The following is a 25,829-nucleotide window of genomic DNA, read 5'->3' on the forward strand; positions in this document are numbered from 1 at the left end:
GGACCCCATAAGGAAAGTCAAGACCAAGGACAAATCCCATTGCGGCATAACGAATGGTTTTGGAGGATATTTATTTAGAAGACCTTTCAAGAATCTGACAACAATAGGGGATTTAAATAACGATGGTTGGTCTGGAAGACATATGAAGGCTGACAAGGCCGATAAATAACCCTTAATGGTAGCCACTGCACAGCCTTTCTGCGCTAGATACAGAGCAAAAGACAAAACATCCGATAGATGAGCTTGTAAGGGATTAATCTGCCTCTCTCCACACCACGCCACAAATTTAGACCACCTATTAGCGTAAATAGATTTAGTGGAGTGTCGCCTGGCCGCTAATATAACATCCACTACATCAGGCGGGAGAGAGAAGGAACTCAGGTTGCCCCGTTCAATCTCCAGGCATGTAGGTGCAGACTCTGGAGGTTGGGGTGTAAAACCTGCCCCTGCGACTGCGAGAGGAGGTCTGCCCTGATAGGGAGACGGAGCGGAGGGCACATTGAGAGTTGGAGAAGGTCGGAGTACCACACCCTCCTTGGCCAATCGGGAGCTATTAAGATTACTAGAGCCCGGTCTTGGCGAATCTTCCTCAATACTCGAGGAATCAAGGGTATGGGAGGAAACGCGTAAAGCAACTGGCCGCACCAGGATATTTGAAACGCGTCCCCTAACGCTCCCTGCAACGGATACTGGAGGCTGCAGAATAACGGACAATGCGCGTTCTCCAGAGTGGCAAACAGATCTACCCGAGGAAACCCCCACCTTTGGAAGATTAAACGGACTTGATCTGGATGGAGACGCCACTCGTGGTCTGCCGAGAATTGGCGACTGAGACTGTCCGCACGTACATTCAAGACCCCAGCCAGATGATTTGCTACCAAGCAAATCTGATGGTCCTTTGCCCAGGACCATAGTCGAAGAGCTTCTTTGCAGAGAAGGTACGACCCTACTCCTCCCGGTTTGTTTATGTACCACATCGTGGTAGTATTGTCCGTTAGGACCTGTACCGACTGACCACGAAGGGAAGGGAGGAAGGCCTTGAGAGCCAGACGTACAGCCTGTAACTCCAACAGATTGATATGAAACATCTGTTCCTCTGGAGACCAAAGGCCTTTGATCTCCAGATCCCCCAGATGAGGTCCCCACCCTAGAGTGGAAGCATCCGTTATGACCGTGGCCACTGGTGGCGACTGTTCGAACGGCTTTCCTTGTGAAAGATTGTTGCTCGCAATCCACCACTTCAAGTCCACCGCAGCATCTCTGGAGATCTTGACAGCACCTTCTAGATCCCCTTTGTGTTGAGACCACTGCCTTCGGAGGCACCACTGAAGAGCCCTCATGTGCCAGCGAGCATGCGTGACCAACAGAATGCAGGAGGCAAACAGACCGAGCAGACGAAGGACCTTGAGGACTGGAACTACCGCTCCATTTTGAAACATTGGAACCAATTCCTGAATATCTTGAATCCGCTGAGGCGGAGGAAAGGCTCGACCCAATGTTGTATCCAGTACTGCCCCTATGAACAGGAGGCGCTGAGAGGGCTCCAGGTTAGATTTGGGCTCGTTCACCGAAAAACCCAGGTCGAACAACAACTGAGTCGTTGACTGCAGATGATGCGACACAAGCTCCGGAGACTTGGCTTTGATCAACCAGTCGTCCAAGTAAGGGAATACTGCTATCCCCTTCCTTCTGAGCTCTGCCGCAACCACCGACATCACCTTCGTGAAGACTCGAGGTGCTGAAGTAAGACCAAACGGAAGGACCGCAAACTGATAGTGCCGCGATCCCACCATAAACCGGAGATACTTCCTGTGTGACTTGAGTATCGGGATATGAAAGTAAGCATCCTGCAAGTCGACAGACACCATCCAATCTTCCTTGTTCAACGCCAAAAGCACCTGAGCTAGGGTCAGCATCTTGAACTTTTCCTGTTTGAGGAACCAATTCAAGATCCTCAGGTCCAGGATTGGTCTCAACCGACCATCCTTCTTGGGAATCAGGAAATACCTTGAGTAACAACCTCGACCCCTTTCCTGCTCTGGGACCAACTCTACCGCGCCCTTTGAAAGGAGGACTTGTACCTCCTGTTCTAGCAACAGGAGGTGTTCTTCTGAACAATAAGATGGGCGGGGCGGGATGAGGGGCGGGAACTCCCGAAAGGGAAGGGTGTAGCCTTTTCCCACAATACTGAGAACCCAAGTGTCCGTTGTAATAGTCTTCCACTTGCGGAGAAAATGCTGTAATCTTCCCCCTACAGGAGAGGAGTGAGTGGGAAATGGTGGAAGCCTAAGGCTGCTTTCCCTGCTGCACCCCTCCAGAGGACGAGGAAGAGGCAGAGTGCTGCTGAGAGGCTCCTCTGGTGCGGGCCCTCCCTCTCCCTCTAAAAGATCTATAGGGATGGGAAGAGGCAGGTTGTGGGAATCTCCCCCGAAAGGAAGAGGAGGAAGAGCCACGCCCAAATCCCCGAAACCTCCTGAAAATCCTGGAAGAGGCAGAGGAAGAAGGAGCTTGGAGTCCTAACGATTTGGCTGTGGCCCTGCTCTCCTTAAAACGTTCCAAGGCCGAATCTGCCTTGGCGCCAAACAGCTTGTCCCCATCAAAAGGGAGATCCAATAGGGTTGACTGCACATCCGCAGAAAACCCCGAATTACGGAGCCAGGCCTGTCTCCTTGCCACCACAGTCGTGCCCATCGCTCTGGCCACCGAGTCGGTCGTGTCCAGCCCAGACTGAATAATCTGGGTCGCGGCAGCCTGGGCATCTGAAACAACATCCAAAAGACCCTGGGGAAGCTCCGTAAATGATGAGGAAATGTCATCCATAAGAGCATGAATATATCTCCCCAGGATACAAGTTGCGTTGGTGGCCTTCAACGCCAGACTGCAGGACGAAAAAAAATTCTTGGACTGCGCATCCAGTTTCTTCGAGTCCCTGTCCCCAGGCACCGTCGGGAAAGAACCAGGCGCTGATTTGGATGAACAGGAAGCCTGTACCACCAAGCTCTCCGGTGTAGGGTGCCTAGAAAGAAAGCCAGGGTCAGTTGGTGCAGCTCGATACCTCCTGGCTACGGCTCTATGAACCGCTGGGGAAGATACTGGTCTCTTCCACACCTCTAGCACCGGATCCAGCAAAGCGTCATTAAACAGCAATAGAGGCTCTGCCGCAGCTGAGGCAGGATGAAGCACCTCTGTCAGAAGGTTCTGTTTTGTCTCTGACACCGGCAAAGGCAGGTCCAGAAAACTAGCTGCCTTCCGTACCACTGCGTGAAAGGAAGCAGCCTCCTCCGTGTATTCCCCTGGAGACGAAAGATCCCACTCAGGGGAAGTGTCCAGCCCACTGGCTGTATCTAGACCATGCAGTCCATCACCTGAGTCCTCTAGTTCTCCTTCTTCCAGGACTCGTTGGTACTCCTGCTCCTCTAATAAACGGAGAGCACGTCTCCTCGAATGAAGCCTCTGCTCGATACACGGAGTCGACAATGCCTCCGCCGAAGCCGAAGATCGGCGCCGATCTTCAGAAGCCACCGACGCCGCGTCCGGCGCCACAGGTAACTTCGGCGCCGATGAAAGAGCACTCGGAGCGGATGGACCCACCGGAGTCACAGGACGAAATCCCGACATCGACGGGATGGAAATCTCCGGGGCCAATCCCTCTGAAGCCACCGGCGCCGACACCGGCGCCGAGCCCACGTTCCCAAAAGGGAGAAAGGGCATAAAGGGTGCCGGCCGTAGAGGCGCAGGATCACCCAATGAAAAGGCCAAAGGGCCAGCCAGAGCACCCCCTGGAGCCATCTGTTGGAAGATGGTATACATCGCATTTAGGAATGCGGTACTATCGGCTCCAGGGGTGGGAAAAGCCGGATACTGGGGTGCCTGTATCGAAGGCGACCCCGACGCCGGCCTCGACGTCTGCGACGCCGGAGACAACACCAGAGGCTGCACCACTTCAATCACCGACGCCTGTCCAGGTGAAGTCGGTGACGCCGGAGAGGGCAACGGCGTCGATGGATGCGGCGTGACCGTGGGACTGACCTCCCGGGAGTCTCGATGACGCCGATGCCTTGGCGAAGAAGACTTCTTATGATGTTTTTCTTTCTTCGACTTCGCCATAAACAACTTCGCCTCACATTCCTTGAGGGCCTTTGGATTCATGTGCTGGCATGAATCGCAAGTCGAGACGTCGTGGTCGGAGCTTAAACACCAAAGGCAGTCGGAGTGAGGATCCGTAACTGACATCTTGCCCCCACACTCACGACAAGGCTTAAAACCTGACTTTCTCTGCGACATTATTACTGCAGCGAAGGACTACGCAGCAAAAAATACACTGTAACCACGAAAGTAACAGTTGCTCCCTCGAAGATAACCGTTTCGAATGCACGGAAAAAAGGGAACTGACGTCGGCACGTCGCCGAGGACCTCTTATTGCCTGTATGACGTCAGACGGCGTCGCGTGGGCTAGAGTGACGTCCTCGTCGACGTGCAGAGACTAGGAAGAAGATTTCCGTTGAATGCTGGCGCCATGGGAGTATTCATTAGGTGAGGAATCCACAGGTAGTTGTATCCATCAGAAAATCTTGACTTTCCAAGCCACATCACTGAACAGTCCTACTCAGAGTGGGTTTAAACACACTGTCTGATTTGTTTACATGTACTAAAATGCAATGGAACCGGGCTTCATTGAACATTTAGAAGTTAACCCTAGAGAGAACAGCAGAAATCACAAAAAGAAAACCTCAAAAAAGAAAGATATACTGAAATGCCATAAAATGACAGCCAAAAGAACTGGTTGAGCTGATGCCATCCAAACTACCTACTTCCTTCCATCACTTAGCTGATTCACACAGAACACAGATTTAGGGAAGGCTAACAGAACCCAAGTAGGTGATGAAAGAGACAACTAATCCAACTCTGAAGAACGGATACAATGTTGGACCTGCTCTTTCATACAAATACCAGGTTCTCCACATGGATCCAATGCCTTCTTTAGCATTTCTTCTACAAATCTCTTCTCATGCTGAACGTCAGAGAGGGCACAAAGTCTTGTGGAGAACATGGCTGCTTAGCCAAGAGTGAAGCAACATTTTCCAACAGACAAAGCAAACCCAAAACTCGAGGTTCAATGTGGAACATTTCCGACTAGAAATCGTCAGGCAAGCCCAGAGACCACTTCATTAAGAAAACCTGGTACAAAATACATATTTGCTATTCTATGATCAACCGTTTCAATACCTGTAACCCAAAAGGAATAAAGCAAAGTTAGACAGCACCCTTCTCCGGAGCTACATTTACATTCTTCCATCACCCTCAACTGCTTAGCAGTGTTGCCCTTTTCTGTTGCATCTGCACAACATTATCCTTGGAGAGACCTCTACCTATTTCTCACGGCAAAGACATTATCCATACCTTAAAGAGTGCAGAACCATGGCAAACAGGACATCCTCTACATAAAAATGTATTTCATTAGGACATTTTTAACATCTTTTTTAGGATGGAAAATTCCCCAAAAGGCATTACAAGACCACCATACAATATAGAGAACAAAGCAACAGAGTACAATACAGACTGGAAATAAGCACATAGGTACAAAACATAGTAGCTCTCACAGGGAGTAAAAACAATTCCTAAAGCATTAGGGACAAAATTCTTTAAAAACACATGAAAATAACAGCTTGTGTCATGGGAAGGAATAAAGATTCTTCTAGCTCATGTGTCAAGAATGTTCAGTTCTATTAGGGACTTGTAGGTGAGGATTATGCTTTTCAGTCTTTAATGCAAAACTGACAGCAGACAATAAAAACACGTAAAATACAAACCTGCATTTCCCAAGAAAGTGTGTACACAGACATTAGTCACATTCACCCATTACATTAATTTCAGTGCCACAAATATTCAAGACACCATTTTGTACCCTCCTTCTTTGCTCAAATAATATATTTTTTTCAACAGTAAAGAACTTGAACGTCCAAATCAAACAAAGTATGTATGTGGGCCTGTGAGTATTTGCAGAGCTTGTGTTCTTGGGTTTTACTGCAAACCCATGCTATGCTGAAGTAGTAGAGTGGCATAACATGTAAAAAGAGCTCTCGAGTTGAACCAGGTTTCCATTACGAAGAAGATATCAAAGTTGTAGCCTAGTCTGATGCAAGAGTTCAGGATTAGCAACACATGCAGTTGTGGAAAAGAGACTGCAAGGATAGTGAGGACTGTGGTTCTTTTGGAAGCCATTTGAATGGTAAATCCTGGATTGTGACGAGGGTTCTTGAATGTAGTGTTCAGATGTGGGGGTGGTTGATGGTTCTTGGAATTACAAGCTAGGGATTGAGGGAAGTCTTAACTCCCACTGCTAGGTTTGCTGTTTTCCGTTTTAGTTTCAACTATGGCGCTGTTATGATTTGCTTAGCCTCTGTCTAAGGGGGGTCGCAGTTCAACGCATTACAATATTACATACCAGAGTCTCAAGTAAGTTTCCTTCCACTGCAGAATCACATTACAATGGTTCACTCTTACTGTGTCACAGCCTAACACTTCACAAAACAGAAGGTGCTCTAGACCTTCTATAGTGGACAAATTAAAACGTTCAAGAGCGCTGCCAAGAGTGTGCCTGTTATGCAGCCCCACTGTCCCCCGTACCATCATGGTACGCTTTAGTACATTACGGCCATTTAGAGAACGACGTCAGAACTGGGTGAAGTTGGATGTGATTTTTTTTTAATGCCTAGAAAGTGTGTTGTACTGCATTCAAATCACCACAATCAGAGCCATCCTGGTTATGCTTTATATGAGGCAAGTGGGTCCATCGGCGAATCCATTCTACCAGCTCAACACATGCCCCTTCACACCCTTCTCTGCCTTTTGAGCCCCGAATCACTGGTGTCCCCTTATGCCTTCTTCATGGTGTACCAACCAAATTATCAGACTTCTGGAACTAGGAACCATTACATGAGGGCACCTGAAATAAGAATAATCCTGTGCACGCCATGCTACAACACCCATGGAGTCCTTGCTGCATGAACCCTGCGGGGGATATTTACAGACTTCCTTAGATCTAGGTGTAATTTACAATTTAATCACAATTTTCGATTAGATACATCGCAGGAAAAGAAGGTCAGGTGGCCACACTGTTTGTACCATTGCTTATGCCAATAGTTTTTTTTAGTTTAAAGAAAGCCACTTCCTTCACCAATCAAATCCATTCATGGAAGTCTGACACCCTGATCCATGTCTTGACTGTAAAGCCTAAAGGTCCTCCTTGGCAATAAAGGATCTTCCTACTGTGCAATACAGAGCTCTCATTGGTATACGGAGAAGCTTCCTTTTGTAAAGTGAGTTACACCAGCATAGCGTACATCTCCCTGTTGTACGGTGGGATTTCCTTCTGCACAGTAAAGACCTACCTCCTGTGTACTGCGGCAGGCTGTCAAGTATAGAACAGAACTGTGTGTGTGGAATAGAGATCACTTGCACAGGTTCCCATCTGGCTAGCTCTACCTTTAATAATATGAGACGCCTAATCTATGCTATGCTGCTCTCCTTGTAGGTTGTATATCTCCCCCCTCCGCAAGACGACCTTTCATCGACTAAGTGGAGTCTGGCTTTCCTGTTCAGTCCAGCACCAAGGTCCTTTCCAGTACAAGATTCTGCAGCCTGCTTTTTGTGCCTCTCTGACAAAACGTATCATTTGGGCTCAGTATCAATAGTTGAACAACCCATTTCCTTTTCCTGGAAAACAAACCCTAAGTTCTGTTTAAAAAAGTAGAGTCAAAAATACTAAGTTGGAATGCTCCAAATTTCCATCTCAGATTTACCAGCCCAAAAAGAGGCCTGTTGGTCTGGTGCACTCCAAGTGGAGACTGGATTCAAATCTTTTCCTGTATTTTCAGATTTTGTCAGAAGGAAATGTAGGTCATTTATACTGGTTCCCTGCAGTCCAAACATGCATTTGTGGACAAGGATTTTGACCCTAAATGCAATACTGTGAGATCAAGCACAGCTGGAATGAGGAGGCCCCGGGGAGACCCACTCCCTCCTCCTCGCATTCCAACATCACTCCGCTCTCGAGTCAATAATACTCTTAACCCGGTCATGGCTCCTACCTGGAGACATGATAGGTTGGTATTCCCGTTATATGTGGGTCTGGTACTTTGTAAGAGGCAGTGCACTCAATCATGCAACCGTTGCACGCAGGGGCAGACCAGAAGAAAAGAAGGCAGAATTCTCATTTTCGAAAGACTAGGAATTAAGACGAGGTGGGAAGGATGCGAAGAGCTCAAAAGCATGAGCCGCCAACTGAATCTTTCAATGTAGGTCTTTCAAAGGAGGAAGGTGTCGTTTTAAAGGAAAAGACGGTCGCAGTGCATGGCCATAGGACTTACAAAGTACTGAGTCTGTAGCAGAAGACATGATGGGCAGGGAGAGGTTATCACATTTTAGGGATGCAACCATTCATTTAATTTTCATTGTTGTCTTAGAAAACTCAACCTGCACCCAACTGGGCTTGAAAGCGCTACACAGAAGGCATAAAAAAACAAGTAGAAAGTCAACCATGCAATGAGTGGAAGCATAAAAACAGGCTGGCGCAAAGTCAACACTGATCAGAATAATTACTAAAGTAAAGAAATTACAACGTACTAAGTGAATCCAAAAGGAATGACAAATAAGTAATGGGAAATACAAGCTGTCAACAACACAAATTACAGGTTAATATACTCAAAAGTAAAACATGACAATTAAATCGTTAGTGGCTTCCAAATAACTGATATTTACTATTAAATTAAATTTGAACATGCTTAGCCTGACCGTTTTACTCAGTGGAATTCACTCACTGAAACCTTTAACATGAGCACGTGTAATACCTTTAGATTCGGTGATGCCATTGTCATTACAGGATAAACCTGTCTATGCATGGGTTGATAAGTGCCAAGCACTATTGTATACCAAGCTTTGTTAGGGGGGGACAACATTTGTGGGAAGAACACTGTACCTTCACTTAAAATTCTTCAACATCTTGTGTCTTCAAATAAACAAAGGTTGCATCAGCAAAGACACTGTAAATTAAAAGCATTAATTCTTAGCTTTGATCTATACTTTGTGATTTCTGTATATTTTTTGACCCCTTAAAAGCTGGGGCTTTGTGCCGAGCCCTTTTTCGATGTTTGGGGCAGTCAGCACTTAAACTTTCTTAATTGTTCTTCCACAAACGGTATTCAAACCTATCCAAACCAACTCCCCCCCCCCCCCCAATGTGTTGGGGATTGTAGAGAAAGCAGGGGTTATGTACTACCCTGTAATGAAACCAGATATCAGCATAAACAGAACCAGATTTTGAGTTTTTACTTAAAATGGGGAAACAGTGCTGTACAAGAAGAACAAATTACTTTCAGAAATTATATTTTTGGTGGCTACTTGATCTACCTGCAGATTCCTCACCTCTTGAATACTTCCCCAGGTACCAGACTGGTCTGGAAAACAAGAAATAGAAGACAACCCCGCCATGAACCTAAATAGGAAGAAGGAATAATGAAAGAAGACTGGAGGAAGACAGGACCTACCCCTTGTCCACAAATTTTAGGACACACTGTTCCGACGTTATAGTTATCCAAGGCTCTGGAAAAGCTGATGCCTGGCCTCGCAAATGACCGGAATGTTCCGACAAGACCCACTAGAGCTGTGTCCCACTAGTGGCTGGGGAGAAGGAAATGACTGGCTGGAAAGAGATTAGACCTTTTCCGTTTCCACAGACCTTATATTGTCATACAATGGTATTATAGGCTTGCAGATGTGAGATATCTGCCTGATGCTGGCAGAAGTTGAGGCCTCTTCTAAAATCACCAAGAACTTGCAAAATCCCTGGTTGTCTTTTTTTTGGGGGGGCTCTAAATCCAGAGATCGAGCAGTCGCCAAACTGGTCTTAAAGAGTTCCAAGGCTGAGTCTGACGTGTCACAAAAAGCTTGAAGAAATCAAACAGCAGGTCTATTGGGAGTGGCTGGACATCTTTTCAGAATCTTGATATCCTGAGCCATGTCGGCCTACACTCTGCTACTAAAGTCTCCTTACTTTTGGAAACAGAATAGGTACAGTTGAGGTCAGACAGAGTGGTCTGACCCATGACAGCCTGGCCATCACAAATGATCTTCATAAATGAGGCTAAAAAGGTTGTTGGGCAGTTCAAGTGCTATTAGACTGGCCATATCACATAAGTTACAACGGTAACTGCCTAGGAGGCATGAGGCACTTAGCCACTTTAGAGATAGCTCTGCAAGTCTAACAGAGGTTTTGGACCAGGCTTCCAACAACTTGGATTTTCTGTTAGCCGGAGCTGAAGGGAAGTTGCCAGCTGAGAATCTGGAGGATTAAGAGACCTGTAGGACCAGGCTTTTGTGGGTAGGGTGCTCAGGCAGAAACTAGGGGTCGCTCAGTGCTGGTCTGTATCTTCTTGCTAAGGTCCTGTTAAGAGGTGGAGTAGTTAATGACTTTGTCAAGGCGGAAACCCCAGCGCCTTGAGACCCCCACTGGTGAGTAGCACACTCTACAATTCTTTTTTGATTGATTGATGATTGATTGATCTAGTAAGGCTTCAATTAAAAGAAGCAGACGTTCTGCTGATTAGTGTCTAGTTTGTAGGAATTCTGATTAAAATGCTTGCCTTGGCCTTTACTTTTGAAAAGCAGCCATTCGTGAAAACTTTCACATATGAAAACGTTATTACCCATTTCTAATTTTACCTCCTCATTTTCAATATTTTTGGATCCTCTCCAACTGAATGTCTCCTACCATGAGGCAAAAGCATTAGAATTACCTCTGCCAACTACAAAGACCAAGCCAAACTCCCCCACCCCACCCAAAAAAAAACAGAAAAACTATCACTTTGAGAATTAAGTTTGGTTTCTATCAACTTTAATTTTGAAGTGGAAAAATGTGTTAATCTCATGGGTGAACTCGGACAAGCTACACATTTATGAAAACTACACACATTTCGGAATTCTGCTTGGGGTCATATATGATGCAACTTGCCCATGATTTTATTAAATAAACAAACTGCTGGAATAAAAAGTAATATAAACAAGTACTAATTTTCCATTTGGTTGGGAAGTCTCTTCTAGAAGTAGGAATATATATGTTGGTTTGTTGTCCAAACACACAATACCTAAAACCCACAATGGAACTTTAGCGTATAATGATTTTTTTTATTAAATACTGATCAAGTACGAAATCAGATGGTAAAATCTAATGATTGAAAAAATGTGTATGAAAGAAACATATGCATTTTTAAAATATACCTAAGATATAGCAATAGTGCTTAATTGTACATCTCTGAATTCACAGTTACTTATACTTCCATGAGATTCAAATGGCAATAGGAAAAACGCATTCCTTCTTGCACACTTAAATATGGAAGCCAAAAATGAAGAGAATTCAATTGATGTTCACAAATTCTCTAATATTCTGTTTTGCTACATTTCTCTAAAAAAAAAAAAATAGAAAAAAAAAATGGTACCCCTCGTGTGAAGCCATGGCGTAGCGCCCACACAGGCAAAGTCACAAGATGCAGCAAGGAAACATCAACTTTTCACCTTATAAATTGTTCCATTCTAGTGTGATGTGTGTTGCTGTGGCATTTGGGACTGGTATTTTATGCCACCCAGAGTATCCTGCCGAACCCAGACACTTTTGAAATCTAGATACTCTGGAGAGCCAGGGGTAGTGTAATTTACATGGATCCATCTAGGTTTTCTTGCCCAGAAAGCCTTGCAAACGTCAAACTTTGGCTAAAATCACAGATTTTCCTAATATTTCTGTGAGGGAAAGTTCCTAAACCTACACAAGATCCCAATTGTTTTTCAATAAATAAATAAATACAAAACAAATCTCAATTCAAGAATACCCAGCATTCCCACACTTCGGATAAAAATGGCAACCCACTAACGTGTCTGGGCCGATCGCTCGATAGAAAACATATACTTCACATTAATATTTTACCTTACACATATTGTAGCAATGAGGATATCTGGAGAGTTTGGGCCTAAGCTTGGCCATCACACACAAAAACCTAAAACACAGACTGTTAGACAAACTCTTTAGACTCGTGTGTGCCCCACTAAATAATCTTACCAAAAATGCCTTGCAAATGTCAAATTTCCTCAGCTATGGGTGAGGGGATGTTAAAGAATCTACAGGGATCCAAAAAAAATCCCATAACCCAGAGTTCCTGCACTTATATTTTTGTAGCTAAGACTTTAATTTAAACAAAAAAAAATAAAAAGTATAAACATTTTACGACAAAGTTTTTTTAAACTAAAGTCCATTCAAGTTAAACATTTAGCACTATCAAAGATGAAAGAAAGGGAGAACAGTTTATGATTTCCCTAAAGACAACCCACCACTGTATTTGTTGTTGCTGCCCTTCTCATTTGATCCAACATGTGAAAACCCCATGATAAGAGAAGCTAACAACACTAAAACAAGTCATGGTAGGATGATAGCAAAACAAACGCACTTGATGTTTCAAAAGAGTCTGTGGATAAAAAGTAATATAAACAAGTACTAATTTTCCATTTGGTTGCGAAGTCTCTTCTAGAAGTAGGAATATATATGTTTGTTGGTTGTCCAAACACACAATACCTAAAACCTACAATGGAACTTCTGGAAAAATAGGATGCCAAGCGTGTCTACATTCTACCATTTATGGCTAGGGCGAACTGTGTAACAACTCAGCTTGGTAGACAAAAACATCACATCAAGACGTTCAAAACCACAAAAGGGACCAGAAAGGATTGAAAACAATTCCTTGTACATCTAGTGAGATGACCCCCATGGACTTCAAAAGTATGCATAACAATCTGCCAATGCTCAAATGGATAATCTTAAAGTAAAGGTCAAGAATCTTGCATCTTTTATTGACAATAATCCACACCAATTTACAAAGACATTGGTGGTTGTACTCTATGTATCAAACTAGGGAGGCAGTGAGAAGGACATTATCATGCTCTTCCTCAGCCACTGGCGATAACTGAAATATAATTTGATACATTCACTACATACTGATGGCAGGCCTAGAAAAATCCACTTGCTATAGCTAGTCATATTTTATCATCAGGTCAAGCTATTTTTAGGACTTACTTGCCCCTTCTGGCAAGTTGAGAAAGAACAGGTGTTCTGTTCAGTGACAAACTGAAGGAGCTATAAAGATGCCTTTAAATCTTGTTCTTATCTTGTGACATTTGCTCTGTGTTCAGAGACAGAGTTCAGAAGTCAGTTTGTCTTCTTAAAATTAATTTTCCTTCTGACTGCAGAGTTCCAGTATTTTACAAGGTGAACTGTCAGATCTGCTATGTAAAGACAAACAACATTTAAATAACTAAGTCAAATGTGTAAACATTTCAAAATATATTTCAGTAGTTGTGAAAGCCCAGTTTTTGTACTTGTGTTTGAATAATATAATAGGATGAAAACAAATCAAACACTTTACTTTGTGATGTGCAAAGAATACATATGTTTTCTGAAACCCAATTTTCACAGATTGTTATTACACTATATAGTTTTATCAGTAAAGCAGCAAGTTAGTGCGAACGTTTTGGGGCATTTCTTGGAAATTTACTGTCTGTAAACAGCAGTGTGCTACCACGTCATACTTTAGTAACATATTCATTAAAAGTGAGTATTTAAACAAACTGAAAAACACTCCTGCCCTGGTGGCAATGCTATTAGTAAACTAGGAGGCAATTTGTGGATCATGAGTCTTCAATATATGGGCTAGAAGATTCTTTTTATACATGGAGCAAGCTTTTCGCCTATTTAATCAAACAAAAGAGGGTTTTTTGTACAGCAGTGATGCTGAAGTTCCATATTTATAGGTGCTCTAATATATGTGAATGAAGAAAAAGGTGACTCTGCAAACAAAAATATTTGCCTAAGATCACACAGTTTGAGACCTATTTACGGGTCAAGTACATTACAGCTAGGCTCAGTAGATTATTCAAGTTACTCAGCCTGCAGGTCTAGTTACATTTTTATGATTTTTTCGAGGCCTGCTGATGGGGACTAGTAGAAACATCCTAGCTTCCTTTGAAGTATAGGACTATGAGACTGAGGGACATTCCAAAGCCCGTCTCATCTCACATTGAGGGACATTCCCAAGCCCTGTTAAGTCCGAGTCTTAGCCCAGGGCAAGGCACTTTCTAGGGGTCTTCCTCAGAACTGGAATACCCTTAGAAAGAATCACTACAGACTTAGGGGGACTTATGGAAACGTACTGGCTTGTTTTGAGAGTTATCCTCATGTCAAGGTCTATGCAATGCGATTACCAAGTGAATAGCCCTCTTAGAACCAAACTGGACTGTCATAATCAACATATCAGTCATCTTATTAACAGTTACTTGAAACCCTCATCAAAACAATATTAGCACTCATAGAAGGTTAGGAGTTGGTCAACCAATCAGAATGCTTCCTTTTCTGGCAACATTTAATATTATAAGCCCATCTTACATAATGAAGGGAAAAAAAGGAGCAGTGTAGGACTTTGAGCAGCCTCTCGCTTAAATGTTTTGAGATACAAATGGCTACATCCTACAGTGCCCCATCATCTGCTTCTTCTAACTGAACTGCCTGTACACAGATTGCTGTCTCAGCTCCTTCCCATGCTTTCAGTGACAGGAAGCCCAAAGTAAAAGCAGAAAAACACAAACCAATGTTTATGCATGGTCAACTTTTATAGGCACAGAGAGAACCATGGGAGGAGGAGCCCATTCCAGTGAGAGGGTGCTCTTGCTCATATAACGGGGTGGTGGTGATGTTAACACAGAGTAAAACACATCAAACAAGTAATGAAAGATATCCTTTCTATAGAGAAGACTCTTGAGCAAGGTCAAATGCAATTTGGGGTGCCACATAGTAAATTTGTGTTAAAGGGCAACAACTTTAGAGGTTGAGATCATTTTCTACTGGTGTCCAGGGGACTTTTGTATTATGGGTCTACAAACTGGGCAAAGTACACAGTTTCTTCACTTGACGCTCAGGTTAACAATGGCGAACATGCAAAGGCTCTTAAGATAGGTAATGTGAGCTCAGAACTCAACAATCACTAGACACTTTACACCAGTGGTTCCCAACCTTTTGACTTCTGTGGACCCCCGCTTTATTATTACTGGAATACGGGGACCCCCACTGAATCATTATTGGAATCTGGGGACTCCCCAGTGAGTCATTACTGAAAGCTGGGGACCTATTCTGTTAATATTTAATTTTCTAAGCAGTTGCGGAACCCTTGAGGAGGCTTCGCGGACCCCAGGGGTCCCCGGACCACAGGTTGGGAACCACTGCTTTACACCATTCAGCCAAATGCTTATCTTTTGGATTAAAATAAAGTACTTTAATACTACACAGAGTAATCAAGACGTTCAGTTCCAGTGATGTGATCCTGTTTGCGAAATTTCATGCTACACCCTTCACTACCATCACCCAATAACAGAGCTCCACAGAGCCTATCAACCCTGGTAGATAACACAGGAAAAGCCACTGATTAGGCACAGTAAATACACTGAACGCATAGATGTGCATAAGAGTTTAGTTTGCTTTGACCTTTTAAAGTTTATATTGTAAAGTTCTTGCATTCAGTCTGCAGACCTCAGTCTACGTTGATCTTTCGTACCACTGATATAGTCTAAACCATGCAGTTAACTGCAGTCTGGATCTGCAGTTAAGATGATGCAGCATGCCTATGTGCAGTTGGCCTGCATCTGTGGTAAAGGCTCTTACACTGCAGGTGCCATGGGTGGCCTCACTCAGAACTCAAATGCAAGGAGATTTTAGAGTGGTGGCTCTCATCTTTGGCAGTAGTAACTTCCGAACCTGGATGCAGACAGGACGTTGGAATGAAAGGTACGGTCTCCAGGCTTTCTCTGACCAGGCGGGCTTCATTGGCAAATGCAGCCTCCAGACTAATTAGGAATTGCATCTCGGCAACAGAGTTTTGACTACAATGCCGGCAGTACTATTCTCTAAGCGACACAGCATATTGCCTGTCTCCCAGTATGCTGGTCACTTGTTAGAAGTTTGTGTAGGGAATCCATATTTTCTGTGAGATCGCGCTGACCTTTTGCCTTCTGTTGTACATTATAATTTTGCTAGCTTTAGAACTCTGTGCACTTTATCCCTAATAACCACTAGTAAAATGCCTGTGCTCTCCATTTAACCATAGTTAAACTGGCTTACTCATGGTTAACATATATAACTTGCCTATAAGTCCCTAATATGTGGTGTAAGAGTGCACCCAAGGCAAGGAAGTTAAATGCCACCAAATACTGCAGCACCTATTGTGGCTTCCATTATAGGGGCAATGCAAACATGGCTTCAGGTCTAGACTGTGTTGCCTATTTCAGTGTAAACATTCAACCTGATAAATAAACCCCTTTGGATAGTTACAATCCATATTTTTAAGTATTAGTAAGTCACCCCCTTGTAAGCCTTGTAGCCCACAAGGTAGGATGCTTGATATTTAAAAGCGAGACATATAGAAAGTTAATTTACCATGTTGTAACAGTGACAAAGCGCCAAATGCTATTTTGACTGTAGAAGTGTAGATGTGCCATTCAGAAAACCAGAGTATAAATTAAAATACTAACACTATATACATATATCTAGAATGGAAAACAGAATAATAATTAAACCAGATCTCAATTGTGGGTGATTTTGTGGGAGAATCCGGCATTCACAGTAGACCCTATTTAGCTTATTGTAGTCATTAACTCCATCCAAAATTCCTTATGAGGGGGTTCTCTTATGAGAGAGGAAACCCCCAAACCTCCTAAGATCCACACAATCCTAAGATTGTCATGTCAATGTACACATTTAAGGCACAAACCCAAGCATATAAAATCTGTGTATAATCTTCAGATTTATTTTCTGGCACTTCCGCCACTTTTCCCGATTCACATCAGCAATGCAATCTTCTGTATCAGTACACTGTAACAGCCAAGCGCCAGCCAACACATGTTTTGTCTACTGGGATGTAACCCACTGACTTCATATGGGCTGGAAAAAATGTATACAAGTACTCATTATAATAATCTATGATACATCAGGCAAAAGAGATTTTTTTCAAGAAAACACTCCATTAATGTGCCTACTCCGTCACATTTTCCCATGCAAGTGGAAACCAATGATTAATATTGCATCTCTCTCTAGATGAACATGCATCTGTGTCCATGTAAGAATACACTGACATGCAACATATATCCATATAACAGTGTCATGGTGTTCATTACATTAAATATATTTCCACATCAATATTTGCAACATAACTAAAGAAACATACAAAACAAATAATTTTGTAGAAACTAAATCCTATATCTAATTATAATAATCACTGAATAATGAAAAATATCAAATGCGAATAAATTAAACTATATCAGGATAGACAAATTATTTAATGCACAAACATGGGGAACCAACTGAGCCAAACGTGAAATCCTATTGCCAGCTCTACTCTCATATGCTCACCAAATTGCCCATAATGACCTCTAGAGTGCCAAATGAATAAGATACATTTTCATGCCAAAATCCAAAGGCGCTACTAGTACTTTCAACAAGTCTGAATATTCATTCTAGTTACTGACAAAACACAATAATTATTTTTGTGAAAACACACCAAAGGCATTACCAAATGTATGTTTACAAAGCTTGGATTCACAAACTGATTAAAAAAAAATCACGATGACTCACTGAAATAAGCAATTACTTTCAGAATTCTGTTGCACCAAATTTTGATAGAATAATCCACCCCTTGTACTGGGGACCCGTATTTTTGTTATAATTGACCAGGTCAACATGGCGATTTCGGACAACATGTCAACCTTTTTGATCGGTGCATTAGAGTCTGTTATGTTTGTCTACCACTTTTACTCAGTTTTTGTTTAAACAAATTTTTGCTATGACTAATTAGTCCGTCATCTGTGTTGTTTATCCTTATATAGTCCAAGTCGAAAACGGACTAGTGGAATGACTGGCATTACATTGCATACTCCCTTCGTGTTTTCTGGATACAACTTTACCGGTAGGTTTTTAGGGAGAGACTTTATTTTGCTTCACAGTGGGTGTAGTCACACAGTATTAAGCTGACCTTGATTAGAGGACTTGCATTTGTGTGATGAGAGTAGCGATCCATGGATGTTTAGAGATATGGGTCATTAACACAGGGTTTCACCAAGGTAATATGTCACTCAGGTGTAGGAATGCATAGTAGTAACTTGAGAGTGTGTTTTACTCTTACGTAGTTTTGCTAAAATAATTTGCATACTGACAGGTTGGTCTGACGTCTAGGCTATTTACTTTTATTCAGTCTGACTCGAAATCAGACTAGCGAATTGATGAGTCATACTAAGTGTACTCCCCTTACTTATGTTGCTGATCTTACTGAAAGGTCTGGGGCGCCTCCCCGTGGTAATTGGGATAGTTGCATGGTTTTTCAAAGATATGGGTCCCCAACAGGAGGGGTGGATTATTCAATCAAATTTTGTTGCAACAGAATACTGAAGGTGATTGCTTATTTTGGTGCGTTTTTGTGTTTTTTGATCAGTTTGTGAACCTGAGCTCTGTAAACACACATTTGGTAATGCCTTTGGTGTTTTTTCATTAAAAAAAAAGGTATTGTGTTTTGGCAGTAATTAGAATGCATAGAGACTTGTAGAAAGGATTTTGGCATGAAAAGGTATGTTAGTAATTTGGCACTCTAGAGGTCACAATGGCCAATTCCATGAGCACGAGAGTAGAGCTGGCAATAGGATTTCACATTTGGCTCAGTGGGTTTCAAATGCTTTTGTGTATTAATTATTTAATCCATTCTGATATAGTTTAATTTATTCACATTTGATATTATCCATAATTCAATGATGGAAATTGAATGTAGAATTTCATTTCTACAAAGTGATTTGTTTTGCATGTTCCTTTACTTATGTTGCAAATGTTGATGTTAAAATATTCTTAATATAAGCAACACCATAACATTATTATACGGATATATGTTGCATGTCAGTGTATTAATTTACATGGACACAGGCACATGTTCTTCTAGAGAGGGATGCAATATTAATCATTGGTTTCCACTTGCAAGGGAAATGGTGACAGACTAGGCACATTAATGGAGTGTTTTCTTGAAGAAAATATCTTTTGTGTGATGTATCAATTAACTTTATTATAATGAGTACTTGTATACATTGTTTTCAGCCATGATAAAGTCAGTGGGTTGCATCCCGGTAGACGAAACGTGTTGTCTGGAGGTTGACTGTTGCAGTGTACTGATACAAAGGATTGTTGTACTGATGTGAATCAAAAAAAGTGGTGGAAGTGCCAGAAAATAAAACTGAAGTTTATAAACAGACTGTATAAGAATTGTATATGCTTTAGCATGTGCTTTAAATATGTCCCTTAAATGTATATAATAAATCAAACCACTATATCAATAGTCATTAAACATTCAATTGAACGGAGAAGTTGGATTTTTAATAAATAAGGAAAAATTACTTTTAGAGTTACCCTTTACCTTTCTGAACTGTCAGAATGCTTATTAGTGCAGGTCTCTCCAAGCCTCTGCTCAGCCTTGCATAGGTGTGACAAACGTGTGAAATGCCTCCCAGGATCAAACAACAGACTGACCTGAATGGGAAGAGATGAATACTCTGAACTTTACAAAATATGCATGGTAGGGGTTATGTACATCCTGTGTGACACTACAGTGTCAAATCTTGCTTGACAGGCCTGTTTTGCAATATGTAACATATGAAGCACACCTGAAAGGAAGAGAACAGGATGCTAGGACAATTCTTGTTTAGCCACTCTCTTGTTGCTGGTGGACTTCACTTTTATCCTACTAAATTTCAGTCTCTGGGTTTGCAGTAGGTACAGTGTTTGCGTCAAATGGGATTTTGGTGTTCAATTTGAGAGGACACTAGGATTACTACAGTACACTCCCCACAAACAAACCAAAACCACAAAGCCCAAGTTTAGTGGGGCCGAAGACTTTTGTCTTGAAAATGCCCTGACACAGGTAACTGTGGGACTGTTTGCAGTAAAGGAAAAGGTAACTGCTGAAAACATAGATAGGTTTGGGCAATGGAATTTTAATCCCATTGGATAGGGCGTGCCAGGAGTTACCCCATCCATTTTACTAGTTCCAGGTATAAATGTAACACCGCCAGGCTCCAATTTCATAACACTTTCTGGGCTTGCAGAAGATCAAAAGATAGCCGGTCAGTGACCTAAGAGAGATCCTAAAGGAATGTATGTGTTCCCTCTTATACCAAATAAAAAGAAGTGGACTCTAAAGGTCAGTTGGCTGACTTCCTTTAAGGCTACAGGGTGACAACATTTTGCAAAAGACCTTTTACTGGAAGTACCCAACTAACCTGCGGCAACTGGACCCTGCTGCTGGCCTCTACCTGACACCTTTGGGTTTCTAAGTGCCTCCTCTGAGTGACATAAAAGACAAAGTCAGAAGGTAACATCTTTGGCCAGGACAAACCTGTACAGTGTATCTGACCTGCACTCCATTGTGATCCATCTGAAATTTCAGCTATGTCCCGGTCTACTGTGACCATTTACTATCACTGGTGCATTGTGCTTTTTGATGATATTTCAACATAAAACTTAAATTCATATCTCTGGTTCCCCTTACGGGATTTGTGTCATTTTGTTTATTAAATTGTATTCTATTTTTCTAATTTAGTTTAGGGTTTTTATTGTTTTGCATTTTGACTTTGTTACTGTTTTAGTGGTGCATTCATACTGTACATATTGCTTAGCAATGCAGACCAATGTTTGACCATTACAATCCAACAGCCACATTGCTGTCTAAGCTCTCCCATCTTGGGCCTAGTAGAACAGACATCTGGTCTTATGTTACATTGTATGTTTACAGATATTTAATTTGCATAAAGCTGTATTGTCAGTAGTAATAGTAACTAGGCTGCAAACAGAAGATGTTCTGAGGAAACAAAAGTGTCCCTGACTGTAAGTGAACCCCACTACACAAACACTATTGGACCTTGTGTCTACAGGCAAAAGCATCAGATCATTAAATTCACAATGTGCATGCTACAATGCTCCTACTTGCAGAAGAAATGTATAACTGTTTTCAAAGTGGGCTGGGAAAACTGCTACTATAAACGGAAACAGAAAATCACATTTTGCAACTTACTACAAAATCAAAGTCTTGTGTTTTCACTAACAACTCCACCAGGTCCTGTTTTCGTTTTTAAACGAGAAGGTTCAAATGTCCTCAAATGAACTTTGTGGGTTTGAGCTTGTAATTTTCTTCTGTTAGTTCTAATATTTCTTAGCGTTTCTGCACTAGAAATATGGAGTAACTTCACACAGAGTACAGCACAATTGCTACTGTACATAGTGGGTTTCCTTCTCTGAAATTATTAAGGGACAAAAATGTTTGTAAGCCAAACATGGTAGGATGGGAGGGCTGTGATGCATATCAGAGTATGAGATTTGCAAAGCAGAGTCCGGTATTTAGCAAACAAGAGCGCTGGGATGTGTTGTGCTTCACAGAGCACAATTTATAGCACGTAGCCTACAGACTATGTCTACTAATATATGGCCAGCATCACAACACTGACTAGTCTTGGGTAAAAAGCAAGTTGGGTCAATGGGGCTGCAATGTGCAAACTACATTTAAATTATAATTGTGGTTGTGTATGTGCACATTATCACAGAGGTGCTGTGGTGTAGTAATATATATATATTACACACACAATACTTTGTCCTTGAAACAAAGATGCACTCCTCGTTGAGGCTGCTTTTATTAATAAGGCAAACACAAATCTGATAATTTTCACTGCAATCATTTCCTGCCTTGCTATTTTCAGACTCTCATAGTCCTTGTTCACAGGCACATGTTTTGGCAGACTATCCTGGCTGTTCCAGCTTACTCATCAATATGCCAATTATGAGTTTTGCCCTCTGGTGGGTCTCCTAAATAGGTTCTCAATTGTACTGCACACTGGCAGTTTTAACGCTGAGGAGCCCACTTTTTTCCCTTCGGTGGGTTAGATGAGCCAAACGCTCCAGATGTGTTCATCATATACATTTTCTCTGCCACTGAACATTCCCTTTTTTGGCTGCAACATTCCCAATCAACATCGGACCCACCTTCACTTACAGTGGTGGTGCTGTCTTCATGGCAGGACAGCCGTAATATTTTTGCAATACTTTGTCCTTGAAACAATATATAACGCTGGGAGGAATTTATGTATGTTAACGCAGTGCTGATGCTGACTATGTAAGAATGTGTAAACATAAACTTTGGATGATGTTTTCAGTTTTAATAGTTCATAATGATTATAATACGTAAAGCATGCAACGATTATAAAAATAAAAGGAGAAAATTGTTAAAATCAACAAAGAAGGATATCAGTTGTTCACACTACAGGAGCACCTTTATTTGTTAGAGTTAAAACATTAAATTATATGGATATTACTTTTGATTCCGAGTTGAGATGGGATCATTTATTGAATCTGGGATCACATTCGTTGGCCAAAGTAAATGAGGCAACTTTAATGTATGTGTCCAAATTTGGCCATAAACCTATAAAGGAAACATTACAGTAAGATAAAAGCTAAAGAATCCCGGTGGATAACTACAGGGCAGGAGCATGTAAATATGGGGAGAATTCAGAGGATGGGAAATAGTTTCTTAGTAAGGCTACTGTTGGTTCAAAATAGTACAGCAACCTATACATGTCATAATAAATTAGGGATGCATTTTGTGGAGGATAGTATAAATATGGCTTCGATATTACTGTGGAGTAAAATATGGCATTCGTCTGAGTCAAGGTTGATTGCGAAGGACTGTGCTTCCTTCGATAAAAAGATCACGATTTTGTGGTTAAAGTACAAAAAGCAATATTTTGTCGAATTGGATATGCCAGAATATTTCCATACTCCAGATCTTATTAATGAAAGGAACACCAGAAAATTGTTTATGGAGCATAGGGGTAACACGCAATTGGCTCAGGTGGAAAGCACGAGGACGATAGTGCAACACATTGCTCTGGTCACCCACCCCAAGTTTTGAGCCATATCTCCTGGGGATTTGTGCCTCCTAGCATGGATTCCACTTTATCCATCTTCAATTAAGTAAAGTGCACTTTCTTTTAGGGCTCTTGTAACAAGATGTCTTGTTTTTAAATCTTCCAGAATGTCCTTGTGATAATACTTCTGTGCAAGCACCATGTATTTTTTTGTTGTTTTGTGCCTTATAAAACAGTTCGCACTTGCAGTTTCTTCTCCCGATTTTTTGGAAGGCAGAGATTAGAAATTACAAGGTAAATTTGGTACAACTATAGAGAAGAGAGTTACGAGCTACTTGTTACAGAGGTATAAATTATATATGTGGAGGTCTAGCAATCATGGGGAAGATATGGAAAGTTTTAAAGAAATATTAAACAGAATTTTTTCGCACTTTGGAGTCCTTGTGAGAGATGCTATGTCTCAAATAGTCACTTAAGGACGCTTACTGCGGTGTCTCAAAGAGTCACTTAAGGACGCTTACCTAAGAGATGTAATTTATTTATTAAGTATTTGGTCATTTATATAATGTAATTCTGTTTCTTTCTTAGGGATGTTATGTATTTATTGTATTTGTATCTGTGATTTTATGGCTACAAAACGAATAAAAACATTTGTAGGACTGGTAATAGTTGTTTTGCTTTCTTAGTACATATGCACAGACTCAATATTTCACTTCTCTACGTCAAAGTTTTACTCATCCTACTTTTAAAACATATTCCATTCATGAAAACGTCTGACACCTCTACTTTTACAAATCAACTAAAAAAGTGACACTATGTGATGATGATCGCATTAGTGTGGCCCTCATCTGACATAATCGCAGGCTATATGTTAGTAGTACTATCATGGACCTACAGTTAAAAAAAAAAAAAAAAAAATTCGTATTTACACCAAGTTTGAGGACATGAACAATATATCTTTACTTGTTTTGCAGAGAATCGCTGAGACACAAAAAAGGATCTTCTGGAGGCGATCTTTCATAAACCTTCAAACTGAGGCACAGAGATTTGCAATAGCTTAAACATAACAACCTGGTCAAGAGTACATATCTTTATATCAAGCTGAGATTTCAAAAGGTCTTTTATTTAAAAAAAGAGGTTTCCAACTTTCCAATGCACAATTTCATGGAGTATTACAGCATACTAACACAATGTGGCAGAATTAAGTACCCTCATTCTTGTGATTAGATGCTTGAAGACTGCACGTAAAAAAAGTAGTATTTACAGTAATGACTAAAAAAAGATTTATATAAAGCTTGCTTATCAAATAAAACCTTGTAATGGTTGTATTGATTGGCAGGGTCTGATGTTTACCTATAAACCAACTAAAGGAACATCTAAGTATTAGATTTATCTTCATTTCGATTGTTGAACTTAAATGTGATAGCATTCAAATAATAGTTTGACAAACAAGGCAGGTGCTTTGCAAACTAAATGGTTATCAAGTTTTTTTCTATTGTCTGAGAGTTACTCATTAAGAAATATAAATCATACTAGACCTTGGAGGTAAATATATTGCTTGGACCAACCCCCATCAAATTACAAATAGACAAAAAACATAGGAGTACACTTTTGCTATGCTGGGATATGTACATTTGATCCCTTGTGATTCCTATCCAAATACACAGTAGTCTGACTTTGTCCTACGAAGCATTTTGTGACATTGTAACAGTGTTCTGCATTTTCTTCCAACATCGCTGTAACAAAGTAAAACATTAGTAAATTGTTTCTTTCCTCACAGCAAAGTGTTGCTGTTTTACAGACCGCTGGGAACACCGTGTTTACAAATAACGGAAACGTTTGTACCGCGACTGCCATTATCACACTAACATCGATAATCTGTGACCTATACACCTTTCGGGAGAAAAAAAAACTAATATTTATGTGCGAAAATAATTATGAGCTCTCAGTGGACGATTCTAAAGGGTACAATGCTGACAACAACAGGACTAAATTGCATTCATTTCCAGCTCGAAGCGTCACCTGGCTGGGCACCCAGACGCTAATGACAGCAGCAGTGTCTTAGCTGCGCGTGGTGACAACATCCCGCTGTCATTTTACACCTGAGCTTTAGTGCGCAGGAAATGACGCAAGGATGTTCCGAACGTGACGTCCCGCTTATTTTCTTACCCCTCCGCTGGGGCACCATACTTCCCTGGGTGTCTGCCACCCGCGGGGCGCGCGCCTCAAGGCTCGTGCCGCCCCCTCGGGCGCGCCTTTCGCCATGGGAGGCGGAGCCGTTATGTGACGCATTACACCTACGGCAGTAGGGAGTGGCCGGTCCGATCGGAGCCCTCTTACCTATCTACTCCCGCCCTTCTCCTAAACGTCTGACTCGCCAGCCTTCACGGTGACTCCATGGTGCAGACTGTTCTCCGGCTCTGGTCAGCCTCAGCTGTCACAAGCACCAGCGTAACAGGCGCAGCCACGCGACCAGCGGCGCAGGCTACGTAAAGAGGGCAGACCATTGTGAGCAGAAGAGAAAGGGCGGGCTGGTGCGCAATGGACACCCACGGCGTCCAATGACAAAATAACAATGCTTGCGTCGGCCAATCCCAATGCATATAGGAGAAGTAGGCTCGGTTGTCTGCAGGGGGATGAGTTTATTTTTCGTGACAATGACGTCATTGTGTATACTGGGATGGGGGCCCGGGTTAAAGGGATTCGGCGGCGTTGGGCAGAGGGTGCTGCCAGTTTGTAGACAGGAAGTGCTGGATATCGTATTTCGAAGCGGATGCCATGCTGTGAACGCAGCGCGCTTCTTG

General features: G+C 42.0%; 1 protein-coding gene across 5 annotated transcripts in view; it reads right to left on the reverse strand.

Moving 5' to 3' along the window:
- Positions 1–25,599, reverse strand: part of MARCHF2 (membrane associated ring-CH-type finger 2) — a 76,199-nt gene extending 50,600 nt beyond the window's left edge. Inside the window, exons 1-2 of one of the 5 annotated variants that reach the window (XM_069216630.1) lie at positions 25,366–25,509; positions 19,530–19,642 (exon numbers count right to left, since the gene is read on the reverse strand). The gene's annotated coding sequence lies outside the window, so the exon portion shown is untranslated. Of the gene's footprint in view, positions 1–19,529; positions 19,643–25,194; positions 25,253–25,365 lie in introns of those variants that run through there. The other 4 variants (XM_069216627.1, XM_069216628.1, XM_069216626.1 and 1 more) reach the window with 4 other exon arrangements.
- Between the last annotated feature and the right edge of the window lie 230 nt (positions 25,600–25,829).

Source organism: Pleurodeles waltl, chromosome 12 (genome assembly GCF_031143425.1).
Source record: "Pleurodeles waltl isolate 20211129_DDA chromosome 12, aPleWal1.hap1.20221129, whole genome shotgun sequence".
In the NCBI taxonomy this organism is placed as follows: Eukaryota; Metazoa; Chordata; class Amphibia; order Caudata; family Salamandridae; genus Pleurodeles; species Pleurodeles waltl.